Source organism: Vulpes vulpes, chromosome 5 (assembly GCF_048418805.1).
Source record: "Vulpes vulpes isolate BD-2025 chromosome 5, VulVul3, whole genome shotgun sequence".
Taxonomy (NCBI): domain Eukaryota; kingdom Metazoa; phylum Chordata; class Mammalia; order Carnivora; family Canidae; genus Vulpes; species Vulpes vulpes.
Window position 1 is genome coordinate 121,440,403 of NC_132784.1, and position 12,836 is coordinate 121,453,238.

The window sequence follows — 12,836 nt, forward strand, 5'->3', positions numbered from 1 at the left end:
TATTAGTAGATTATGAATTTAACCATGATGATGTAATCCTGGTAGCATATGTGCAAAATAAAGTATCAGCTCCATTGAAAACTTTAGTTTAGCCTGACTCATCCATGGCTGCAAATGCTGATGCTGTAATATGTGCCTAGAGAAACCACATGTTTAATTGCCTTGTCTGAAATGCTCAGTGCTGTGTTTGTTTTCTTCACTTCCACATTGATCACAGAAAAGATGAATAATGTTGAAATCGAGAAAAGTGAATTTGAAACAAAATACATTTAAGAATCAGTATTGTTAGTAAAACAAGTAGAAATCCTTTGGGGTTTTATAATGGCTCAATGTATGTGGTGATAGGGGCATCACTGGGAATATTCCACACTTTTAAGGAGTTGCTTGTTTTCATAACAGACTGATTTTAATGGCATTGATTATATTTTTAAAGAAATGTCTTTCCAGTATTATGGCATTTTAAACTTAATTCTCTGAGAAAGAGTGGAGACAGAGGTGTGTATTTGTGTGAGTGTGCATAATCCTTTCCTCCTTTTTATTATTTCAAAATGCAATTATTTAAAGGTCAGTTGATGCATATTTTGCTCTGCTTTCCAGGACAATAGAATCAGAGCATGCTTTCCACAAAGTTGCTCAGATAAAGATCCAGGCTATCTAAAATTAGGTTAGATGGTCCGGAGCAAAGAAATCAAAGCTGTCTTATATTTAGTTCTACTGGGACATCCCGCTGTGCATTGATGTAACCATAATATGCCCTCTTAGGCCAATATGGGCCACCAATTAGCTCCCTTGCAGTAGATCTTTAGGTACATGTAGGTGGACACTTTATTTGGGGGGGGGGTGGATATCTTTTTCATTTGTTATGCACCAGAGAGTACTAGGATTATTTTGAATCTTTTGCTCAAATTTTTCATGTCATCCATTTTCCAGCATAATAATTAAATAGCCTTTTAAAAGTTTTGTATTTACTACTTCAATGTTATTAAGATAAATATTTATAAAATTAGAGAAAATTTTGTTTAACAAGAAATGTCATGTTTAGCATGAATAGGGAGATAAATTGGTACTTAATAAATAGTTCAAATACTCTTATAATTGTCTTGTTAATGCTTTACTCTTTATATATTATATGAGTCTCTTCAAAGATAGCTTCAGATGCAAAAACAAAGCTAATTTTTGGACATGACAGAAAATTGTCTATTATCCCTTGAGTTAATACAGCCAATGATAATTTGGAGGATTCATAGCTAAAGCTACAACATTCTCACATTTTGTCACTACTTAGGCAATTCCACGAAAATAAAGGAAAAGCATACATTCTTTTTCCTCTTCCTTTCTTCTTCTTACTTCCATTTTTCTATTAGTCTTTTTTATTTTGTAACAGACCTCCTAATTTTATCCTTACAGTAGTATTGGTTATACAGACTTGTTATAATAGCCATCACGTCAAAAAATATTTTAGGAAGATCAGCATCCATTTTCCTTCTGTATAAATGATAATCTATCAAAAATATGAATGAAAAGGCAAGAATAAGAAATATTCAGTAAAGAAAATATAAAGATTCTCACTCATTTTAATATTTTAAAAATTATTATTAAAAAATTACCATAAGAACCATTGATACTTCAGGACAGTAAAGAAACTGTAATAAATATATGAATTCAGGGGATCCCTGGGTGGCTCAGCAGTTCAGCACCTGCCTTTGGCCCAGGGCGTGATACTGGAGTCCCAGGATCGAGTCCCGCATTAGGCTCCCAGCATGGAGCCTGCTTCTCCCTCCTCTGCCAGTGTCTCTGCCTCTCTCTCTCTCTCTCTCTCATGAATAAATAAATAAAATCTTAAAAAAATAAATATATGAATTAGAAATACAGTAGTACATTAACCAATAGGAGTCTCTGAGGGAAGCTGGCTTATTTATTTTTCTAGGAATGGTGTTTGGATGGCAGGGTTAATTAATTTTTCTTTAATTTTATGTCAAAATTAACACAACATAAAACTTATGAACTGAACTTAGGCATAATTTTTATGGCTTTTTTAAAAATTTTATTTTATTTATTTATGATAGGCGCACAGTGAGAGAGAGAGAGAGGCAGAGACATAGGCAGAGGGAGAAGCAGGCTCCATGCACCGGGAGCCTGACGTGGGATTCGATCCCGAGTCTCCAGGATCGCACCCTGGGCCAAAGGCAGGCGCCAAACCGCTGCGCCACCCAGGGATCCCTTTTTATGGCTTTTTGATCAAATATTATTTCATGGATATTGGAACTTTGCACTATTCTTTCCTTTGATGGGGCTAATGACTAAGGGTGAGTATCTAATTAAAGTATATATCAGCCAATATTTAAGAGCAGGTTCACAGGATTTTATTTAGAAACATATAATTCTAAAACTGAAAGAGCTCAGTAGGTCTTCATTCTAGTCCATCCTCTTTCCCTGTAGAGAGACCATTCCCAAAGCATTGAAAGTGATAACTGAAGTCATTCATTTCAAGATGGCAGCAACCCCAGCTTTTATGTTGGACAGTTCCATTTGTTAGAGTTTTTCATCATAATGGTCTGAAATTTGTCTCCCTGTCTAAACTGATTGTGATTCTGATAATAACCTGGATTTATCCAATCTCTCAATTTTCAGAGTAGGAAAGAGGATATTTAGAGTGAGTTTATATAAACATTCAGAAGTGCCCTCATTTGCCAGTCCCATGGGCTACAAACGTTATTATTTTGTCTCTAGTTTTAGGGAGTGATGATATAAAATCATGACTATTTCTCTAAAGAATGCTCTTAGCATTGAGGACATGTTTTGATCATCTATACTTCCCCTTAATTATTTATTATGTAACCTACATAAATGTGTCATATCTTCATAAGCTTTGCTTCATTTCAGATATTGCATTTCATTTATTTAAGATATGACATTATTTTATCACTAAGAAAGAAAAATATGCTACCAATTAATTTATGATGATACAATTCTTTCTCATCACTTAGAAATTTTATACTTATTGGAAGAAAGATTTTTGGAAGTATTTAAGCAATTTTTTATGAAGTGTAACATATATACACATGAAAAAAGTAAAATGTACATGAAAACATTAGGCAAGGTAGCCCCAAATATCTTTGAGAGTCTGATTTTTCCAAATACTTTTCTGTTTAGAGTCACTGATGTCCTTTTATATATATATATATATATATATATATATATATATAGTTTTGTTTTTACATCAATAATTATTTAAAAATTCTTGCAGCTTTTGTTTAAAAACAAAAGTGAATAAGAGAGAAAAAGAAAGAAAGCTCCACTGATTCCCTAACTTTATTCCAAGCCACTGGATTCCATTCTGCAGTGTTCTGTTTTGTGCATGTATAGGCACATTCAACTATGTCACAACTGCAGCATGGATGATAATTAATTTAGGCAGGACTTATTTCAGGATCAGAGGCATTAGAATGTGAAAGACCTGTATGTTAAAATTGGCAACAAATATGGTAGTATATTTTTAATCAGTAGTTTGAATTATTGCAGCCTGATAGGATATAGCTATCTCCTATATAAATGTGTCTCAAAAATGATCAAGTTCTAGCTTTCAACTTCCTGTAAAGACAGTTTCCCTAGGGCCTTTGTTCTTTACAGTCTCCTCTGTCACAAAATTCTGATGCCCTCATTAAAGATGTGGTATCTAAAATGTGGATGCAAAAATGTGGTACCCAGAACCTTGGTAAATTGAGCCTTAAGTATTGTATAAAGAGATGCTTGGGATATTAAATTTACAATTATTTTCATTGGAGAACTCTGATTTTCTCAGTGCAAAGAACAGCTTTGGAATAGAGTTAGTAGTTTTAGATTCCAATCTACCTTCTTAAAAGTAAGGAGTTATAATACAATGAATTAGATATAGCATATTTGTGTTTATGCAGAAGTGATCTTGGAGGGAAGCTACCTTAACCCATGTAAGTCAAAAGTTACATATGCCTATGTAGAGGAGGCATAGTTAAAACAAATAAAAACATATGGACCTGTGAATTTCTCTTATTCATTTTCAACTTCTTATGAAAAATTTAATCACCCTTAAAAGTAAAGTGAATAGAACAATGTACCCCTATGTACCCCTGATCTACCTTCAACAATTATCTGTATTTTTCCAATTTGTTTCATCTATTTCTACTACTTTTTAACCCCCTCTGGAGTATTTTAAAGCAGATAGCAGGTAGTAGGGTTCTGGACTCAATTCTAGTATGTGGCAGGGGGCAGTTTCAACACACATCCAAGCAATTCTCTGGACACCAGCTGGTGTCCTACATTCAACTCATTTCTGACACTATCTAGTTAGCATAGCTCACAAAACTCAGGAGATTATTTACTCACTAGATCACTGGTTTAATATAAAATGTTGTAACTCAAAAACAGCCAGATGAAGGAGTTGCATAAGGCAAGGTATGAAGAAAGGACAGAGTTTCCATTCCCTTTTCAAATGTGTCATCTCTCTGACTCTCTACATGTCACCAAGTTAGAAGCTTTCTGATCCCTGTTCTTTTGGGTTTTCATGGAGGCTTCATTACATTGGCATGGTTGATTAAATCTTTGCCCTGTTGTCAGTTGATCCAACCTGGAGGCCCTTTCCCCTCCCTGAGGTAGTGGATGAAACTGGAAGTTGCAATCCTCTAATCACATTGTTGGTCCCTCTGACAGTCAGCCTCCATCCTTAGGTGCTTTCCAAATGTCCACCTCATTAACATAACAAAGACTTCTATAGCTCTCATCATTTATGAAATTCCAAGGGTTTTAGGTTTTTGTGCCAGAAATAGGATGAAGAACAAATAAAAATTTCTTATTAAAATCACAATATCACACTAGACATCTTATACTTTTGCCATGTATATGTCAGTGTGCTTAATTCACATAGAAGGACATTTTAGACATAACCACCTTGTCGTTATTACAGCTAACAACCATATTAGTTATTACCTAATATAAAATACCCAGTCCATATTCCCTAATTGTCTCAATGGTGTCTTTTGAAAATTGATATTTCTTTCCTCCCTCCCTCCCTTATCTTTCTTCCCTCTTCCCTCCTTCTTTTTTCCTTTCTTCCTTCCTTCCTTCCTTCCTTCCTTCCTTCCTTCCTTCCTTCCTTCCTTCCTTCTCTCTTTCTCTCTTTCTCCCTTTCCTTCCTTCCTTTCTCCTGAATGAGGGCCAAAACAAGGTTGAAAATTGCAATGGAATATTATATTTCTAAAGTCTTTACTATCTACTATTTATAGAGCAAATTGGTATTCCTAATTTTTTTTAGGAACATAAAGATAACAGTGGACTTTGGGTCAGGAAATTTGATTTCTACCAATAGCTCGAGTCACCAGTTATGAACAAGTTAAACTCATTAAGAAACAAGCAGATAGCAACATTCTTTCTCACTGTTATGCCTTGAAACAAATTCTATGGAGCTTCCCAGGTCCTAGTTTTCCTCCTAGTTTTCTAGCCACTACTAGGTATAAAAAAATAGACTTTTCCCCCCTTGCTGTTGAATAGTCTTATGCAGTCTAATATACAATCTTATTTACAGTTTTATATATCTGGTGCTGTTAAATCTGGTGTCAAACTGCCCTGTGTTTCAGATGCCTAGATATTTGTTGTTTTTCTCATGAAGCACTTTTGTGGATTCTTCTGATATTTTCTACCACTGGAGGTGTCCAGGTCTCTGACTGGCAGTTGATAGCTTCCCTTCAAACCCTGTCTTCTCTGAAGTGCTTTCTGTTGGGGCTCTCTTATTGTACAGAGTCTTCTTGGGAAGAGTCCCTTTCAATTCTCAAGACAATCTTTTTTCATGAATCCACTAGGTCAATGGGAAAATGCTTACATCCTTATTGGGTCCAACACTGGATGTGTAGGTCTTTCCCAATGTAGTCTGGTCTCAAAACTCTATTCCCCCATGTCAGCCTCATATAGGAGTTCTTAGAAGTATGGCCACCCCAGACTCCAGTAAGCATAGATTTGAACTGAATCAGGAAAGAAAGTCCTGACTGAGAGTTAAGGAGAGAATGATTCAGTACTCCAGAAACTCTTTCTGTAAATTGATATTATTTACCAATTACTCACAATTTCTCATGAATTCATAACCTTTCTTTTAAATACAGTCTAGAGGTGAGTAATGAGCCAGAGTGGAGAGTGGATTTACATTCTCTAACACTGTCCTGAGTAGGCCTGTTATCCATTGTTCTCTGCATCTGGAGCCTATAAGGAAAATTCACCATTAATATCCTTGGGATCTTAGTTGCATTGTTTAACTTCACTGGATCTATTTTCTGAAATGTAAAATCCATTCAGAGTTAAGCCCCGTATCGGGCTTGTATTCAGTGAATGGATAGTGTGTCATAAAAGAGACACACCTTAGCATACTTACTCTACTAAAATTGGATTAACAGTGTTAACAGAAGTAAACAGGATAGGCTAACCCTTGAAACGAGGGAAATAGAAGGAAGAGCTGTTTCCAACCAAGGTGGGTATACCATTCAGCTCGGTACTGCCCACAGCTCTTAACAAGGTAGCAGTTGTTCAACAAATATTTTTATATAAAAAATAAATGCCCAAAGATGTAAAGATTAGGAACCATTCACTTATAAGACTGAAGAGGTATATTTTCTCCATACTTGAAGATGAGGCATCTGGAATCTTTTTAAAACAGATAGATCCATTTACAAAATGACCAGTGGGTGTCAGAAATAGGACCTCTGGACATGTATGAGAGTCAAAATAAGAGGCCAAGACAGGAATCACATGTATGAACTCTAGCCTTGACTAAGTTGTCTACTTATCTGACCTAAGTAATTAGAACTCACCAGTTCTCCCCTCTATGCCGTATGTTGATAAGGATTGGCTTTGCCAGGGAGACAAGGGAAAGGTGTTTGTGAAAGGAAAAGAGGTTGAAGAACAACCTGGAGGAAGGCTAAGGGCAAGAAAACCCAGCCTGTGTCTCTGCCATGGTGCCGTGATGCATAGTTAAAATGTGTGTCTTTATTGAGCACCCACAATGTATCCATTGTCTACAAGGTACTATTGAGAAGATACAATGACCTTTAAGATGAGGTCTTGTTTCCTTGGAATTTGTATCATAAATAACTGAAGGCAGTATATTGTTTGGCTTTTTAACAAAGTTTTTGTCAACTCTTTGAAGAATAACAGCCATTCTTTCCTCTGATGTCCCGGGAAATTGTACATATTCTATCATAATGTATTCTCATATTGGATTTCTCTCCCCAGTGATCTGTGAGGCTCCCTGTTTCCAATAATGAAAACATTATAGATCAATACATTGAATGACTGATTAAATTAATGATGGATAAATGATTGGTATAGACATGGAGCCTGAGTGCTTCAACTGTTGAACAGACCGTATATTGAAAGGGAAAGTGTTTCAACTTGGAAAATATTATTGGCTGAGAACAGTGGGGGCTGGAGTGAGAGATTTATCTGAAGACATGAAAGGGGATAAGAAAGAAAGCAGAAACAGGGTAATCTCATATAACAGCACCACACTAGGGACGGATGAAAGAAGAGAGATGCAAAGGACTTGGTCCAGAGCCAATCCACATTAGGGGCTCAGGCAGCATGACTGGCTCTTTTCTCATTATGTGCACTTCTGAGGTGTAATTAAAGGAGTGGTTGGTCCCCAGAACCCAGTTCAGTTGTTAAAAGAGGTGTTTGTGCCACTAGCATAACTTGGCTCAGTGTAATTGCTTTGTTTACTGTGATGGTTTTGGTGGAAAAATAGAAGGGCTCAGATGAATCAACAAAGGGCTTTGATGCACAGCACTTCTTGACAACTAAAAATCCTACCACCTTTATAGGGGTGGGTAGGATTTTTCCATCACACTTGCTAGCAGACATATAGAAAAATCTCCTCCATTGTCTAGTGGACAGAATGGAAAAATGGAATTACTTGGGAACTAGGTTTATTTGTATGAGGATGTATATTAGTTGTCTAGAAGAACAAAGCTGCATATAACATCTTAGCTGCCTGCAAAATTGCTTTTAAATATGGACTCAGCCATCCTTATCCACATTCATTCTTTGAATGAGAATTCAGATTGTTCAATAGTGAAATTGCCTTGTTTTCCAAGTTGTGTCATGGCCATTGGCAATATGCAGGACTATTCTTATCTCTCAAATGGTGACTTCAGAGGAAATTCCAAAATCTCATACTGTTCCAGAATTCTTTCATTAGTGATTCAATCATTCTTTTGAAGTTTTGAAGATATTTCATTCCTCAGGAAGCATCAACTGAAATATAAACATGTCTAAAATAGCAGTGACATAGCCTTTTACTTTTGGCCATCCCTTTAGGGCCATAAGCCCCAAACGTGGTGAGCCTGGATGTGTATTCCATAGCTCAAAGAATTATAGCTTAAAGATTCTGAATGGGCTATAAAGATTACTGAACCCATTGTTTTCAATATACAGTCAGGGAGATTGAGACTCAGAGTGGCAGAGTGGTACCCACAAAGTTACAGAACCCAAAGCTAGTGCCACATCTCCTGACTCTCATCACCAGTTTTTTCTCTATGTCACACCTTGGTAGAGATCAATCCTCTGCCAAGAGGACAAGGGAAAGTTACTTCTGAAGAGAAGGAAGGGTGATCTGAGGAGAAAGAACAATTTGGGAAAGGACAGTCAAGGGCAACAAAAACCAGCTTGTAACAATGCCAGGATGCCTCGGGCAGCCTCACATGGGAACTTAGCTATGCCACCTGGAGAGGTACAGGCAAGCCAAAATATAGCCCTCAATTTCAGCAGCATCAAAATATGCAGATTTTATATCTAATGATAACACTTTTATTCTTTTGTGGTTAACATTTTATATGTTATAAACATTTATACAAGTATTTGTGGAAGAATTAAGAAATATGTTTAGTCTTTAGAATCAAGTAAAAAGGAATATAAAATCACAAAACTTCTTTTTTGTCATGAATAGCACTTTTCTGATAAGGACCATTTGTATTAAATAGAAGTTTCCAGTGAATAAGGGCCTCATTGGCAATAGAGCCCACTGTTGCCACAAGTCCAAATACCCCTCCAAAGACTGCCAAATGCTAACACAGGTATGTTTATCATGAATGTTGTTACCATTGAGTTGACAATGTCAAGCAAAGGACCAAATAAACATTTCATTAACTGACCAAGTCTGAGTATCTATAAATTATAGGAAATAATGGTGACCTCAAATCCAGGGATCATAATATGTGGTTCAGGGGCTTGTGCAATGTTAAATATTTATATGTGCATTTTTATGCACATATAAATATATATATATATATATATATATATATATATATATATATATATTCATGAAATTTCAATTTCTGGGCTGCCCAGGTGACTCAGCGGTTTAGTGCCACCTTCAGCCCAGGGTGTGATCCTGGACACCCGGGATCGAGTCCTGGGTCAGGCTCTCTGCATGGAGCCTGCTTCTTCCTCTGCCTGTCTCTGCCTATCTCTCTCTCTCTCTCCCTCTCTCTCTGTCTCTCATGAATAAATAAATAAAATCTTAAAAAAAAAAGAAATTTCAATTCCTTGGTTTTCTAGGAACACACCATGTGAAGTATTCTTGATTCACATTTTTAATAGTAATTTTGTCTCCTAAGTAAGTTATTATACATATACATTGCAGTGAAATAGCTCCATATGATTCTTGCAAAAACTGAATATCACCACAATGTGCTTTTTTTCGCTCAATTGAATGAGAAAAAGATTGAGGTCAAAACATCATATTTAATTTGTAAATATTCTACTGTGGTCAGAAAAATACAGATCTAATTTATGGAGGGAGTGGGGTCTTATTTTTAAAGTAACATTTCCTAGGTATATAAATCAGTATCTTAGGAAATAAATAACTCCTTTCCAAAATGAATGATACATTGATTGAAGTTTTTATCTTTTTAGAAATATTTACACTTAATTTTAATTTTAAATGCTACCGATTTAATGAAAAATTATATGAACATATGCAAGTGCTCAATTTTTCCTTTTCTGTTAATTAATATTTATACATTGTTCATATATTTTTTGATTGAAGAGCTGGAATGGTTCTGATAATAAAAGACTTCAATCAAGATTCTACTGTTCATTTTGAGAAAGGAGGTGTTTGTTTTCTATCTACTACTTAGTGTGACAAGAGGTTGTATTAATTTTATATTGCTGCTTAACAAGCACAAACTTAGAGGTGTAAAACATTACAAATTTATTGTCTTACTGGAGGTCAGAAGTCCAAAATGGATCTATGTGGACTAAAATCAAGGTGTTGATCAATGGCTGTGTTTTTTTCCTGGAGGCTCTAGGGGAAAACTTGTTTCCTTGCCTTTTCTAATTTCTAAAAGTCACCTACATTCCTTGGCACAGTTCTCTTTCCTCCATCTTCAAAGATCACAATGTCAAATTGGTCTTTATCACCCTGGTATCTCTCTTTTCACTTTTTATTTCACTGGTATTCTTACTTCCACTTTTAAAAAATCTGCTGTGATTACATTGGGCCCACTTAAATGATACAGTATAATCTCTACATTTTTCTTTAAAAAAAGATTTTATTTATTTATTTGTAAGAAAGAGAGAGCAGAAGGAGGAGCAGAGGGAGAGGGACAAGAAGACTCCATGCTGAGTATGGACCTCAATGCAGGGCTCAATCCCATGACCTTGAGATCACGACCTTAACTGAAACCAAGATTCAGGCACTTAACATGCTGAGCCACCCAGATACCTCTCTAATCTTCCTATTTTAGGGTCAGCTGATGAATAACCTTAATTTCCCTCTACCATGGAACTTGGTATATGCACAGGTTCAGGGGATTAGGTTTTGGACACCTTTGGAGGTCATCATTTTGCCTACCATAGAACTCAAAAAGGATAAAATGAAAAGCTCTTACTACCACGTGACAGCAAGCAGCTGGGATCATTGCATTTCTGTTAAGAACTTCATGCTGCAACTGTGCATGCTTAGTGGACCCAGGGCAATATTTCTCTGATGTGTAGAACGAGACCCATTTCTTTACCCTTGCCTCATATAGTCAAGGATGCCCAATAGCTAAATATGTGCTGAATATTATTTACATATTAACTACCAATTATTTGAGCTTATTCCAAAAGAATGCACCTATGTACACTAATTGTAGGCAGCAACTACATTCAGATAAAAAGTATTTTGAACAAAATTCAAAATATGCCCAAATTCCAAAGTCATATTTAAATACCATATTTCATTATTTTCTTTGATATACATTCAAGCATTTAACAATTAGTATATTATTTAAGTTGGAAATTATTTTTTTTACCTAATGGATTATAGCAATACAAATCCTATGAAATTGATAAAGATGACTAGGCTATTTTATGGTATATGAAATAATACTACTTATGTCCTTTTGTTTTTATGGAAGACTAGTCAATTCAGTGTTTTTCCTACACAGGTTTTCATGACATACTGAGATCAGTCAGTGCCAACTGTTGAGCATCCCTGTTGCTTGTAAACCTTATCCACATTATTCTTTACTCAAAAGAGAAAATACCTTGGTAGTGAAAGACCATGTGGCATCACAGTATTGTGTGCAGTAAGCGTCCACAATGTACATGTAATGTTGCAAGTCGCTGTTGCGTGGAATAAAATAAAAGCCTGTCTCACCTTTTCCATTTCTATGTTCTTCACTTCTTAATTGTCCCTGACCTCTCAAACATTGGATTCAAAACAATTCAAGTTCAAATTTTGAAGATCACAACTCCTCTAAATTTAGCATTATCAGATTTTCAGCTTTCATTATATATAAATACATCCTAATTTAAATGACTGCTAAATTTGATTGAACTTGTCAATGGAAAATACTTTGGAAAAACTACAGAAAACACTTAGAATAATGACTGTACATAATAAATATTATATAAAGCCGGTAGTAGTGGTGGTTGTGGTGGTAGGGTTACTTGATGCCTTAATTCTATTTTGATAACAATATAAAAGCACCTTCCAAATTCCTGTATGCATTTTTAATCATGTCTCTATTTATTGTTCTTTCAGCATTGTGATTCTGCTTATTAAATATTGTTTTCTAGTTACCAAAAAAGTAAAAATGAAAGTGTGTTTTTAAAATCTAGCTATGTCAGGAATATAGTCAATTATACTATAACAACTTTGAGTGGTGACACTTAGTAACTACATTTCTTATGGTAAGCATTTCCTATGTATATAACTGTCAAATTGCTATTTTGTACACCTGAAACAAGTATTATATGTCAACTATAGTTCAATTAAAGATACATAAAAGTAAAAAAAATCTAGCTAAGTCTAATTTATACTAAACATTTAAATTTTAGCAGTCATTATAATTAGAAATGTCCATTTTTATGAGAAAAAAGTGCTAAGTATTAAGGATTACATTGATTCAGGGCATATAGGGAAATGATAACACCTGTGAGCTTTGTAACTCTTTGTTATATCAGTCATAAAGACTAAAATAATTTGATACTCTGGTTCATTCCATGCTGTATCAGATGTAATGGGAAAGATGTGTTGTGACATATAACCCCTTTTTCTTCTTGCCTTAGGATGTTACCCATTGTGGAAGAGCTTCTCCTAAATCTTTGTTAAATTTATACTGAAATAATCTACTTTATTCATGTCCCCAGGCTCATGTATGTATAGCAACCTTTAGTTTAATAACATTTCAAGTCTCAAAATATAGTATTTGTGGTGACAATCACTTTAATGTAATATGAAAAGAAAAGGACACTAAGGTTAAATCTCAAAAGATATTTTGATTACTGACATTCTCTGAGAATATATTTTTTTAATCTTTACCACCTCTACT

General features: G+C 35.2%; 1 protein-coding gene across 39 annotated transcripts in view; it reads left to right on the forward strand.

Annotated features, from left to right (window-relative positions):
- MAGI2 (membrane associated guanylate kinase, WW and PDZ domain containing 2) overlaps positions 1–12,836 on the forward strand; it is a 1,307,576-nt gene that overhangs the window by 33,382 nt on the left and 1,261,358 nt on the right. The gene's annotated exons all lie outside the window — the stretch shown is intronic.